The following is a 1,102-nucleotide window of genomic DNA, read 5'->3' as shown; positions in this document are numbered from 1 at the left end:
AAAAAGCATCGATGAAATGATATACATGCACGGTTTCTGTTGCTAACTGATAATGGTTAAAATAACCACCGGCGGATAGTGGTTAAAATAACCACCGGCTTTATCTGGGCATTCAGAAGTAAGTTTTAACTGAAATATTATAATTGAAATGAATTTTAATTATGATAAATTTTACAATTTTTACAAGTCACACAATTTTTTTACCGGTCACACAATTCAATCAAATAAAATATATCTATTTTTCGATTTTCATCTTTGTTGAAAACTTTCTTCATAAAATGTATTATATTTTTTTATGTTTAAACATCGTGTCACTCCTAAAATTACACATATTAATTAAAATAATTTACAATAAAACACTATATCATATAATGGATGGCCAACATGTAAAAGTGTACTAATAGTTAGTAGTTGAGTTGCTAACTAGAGCGTTATAGTTTGTATTTTTAAGTTAATTAGTTTATTCTTTAATATTGAGTAGTTCATATATAGAGATAGTTGTATTAATTTTAATACAACAAATTAAACAGATATTTATAAAAGAGAGGTATATTAGTGGAGATAGAAGATAACCGTCAGTTTCTCAAAACCATCAAAATTTAATATTTTAATAATTTATCACTATTATTTTTATAATCTATCATCGTTATATATAAAAAAATATAGAGATATAGTGACTCGCTGTCAAGAAGATCTGCAGCTAAAAATAAGTATTTTGTTTTCTAGTAGATATTAATCATCTATTTTAAAAGAATGGTTGAAATATAAGGTGTGATAATTTTTTATGAAAAAAAGTGTGTAAGTGGGTAAGATCTCCGAGGTTCATTAATAAAATACACTAACTTTTAGTTTGGTCGTAAAATATAATAACAAAGCTGTGGAACTTTCATTTCCAAATTGGGAATGCAATTTCGATGATGTGTCCTATGATGGCATCTCACAGGTTTTCAAATAACTGCATTTGAATATATTTTAATTAAATTATACATATTCTTTTATTTATTAATTAATAATTGATATTTCTTTCAACATTGAGTGATTCATTTTAGAGATATATATTTAATTCATTGACAATAAAAGTTAAGAAAGTATTTAATTGAAT

The sequence above is a fragment of the Cicer arietinum genome, chromosome 2 (assembly GCF_000331145.2).
Source record: "Cicer arietinum cultivar CDC Frontier isolate Library 1 chromosome 2, Cicar.CDCFrontier_v2.0, whole genome shotgun sequence".
Classification (NCBI taxonomy): domain Eukaryota; kingdom Viridiplantae; phylum Streptophyta; class Magnoliopsida; order Fabales; family Fabaceae; genus Cicer; species Cicer arietinum.
This window is presented reverse-complemented; position numbering follows the sequence as displayed.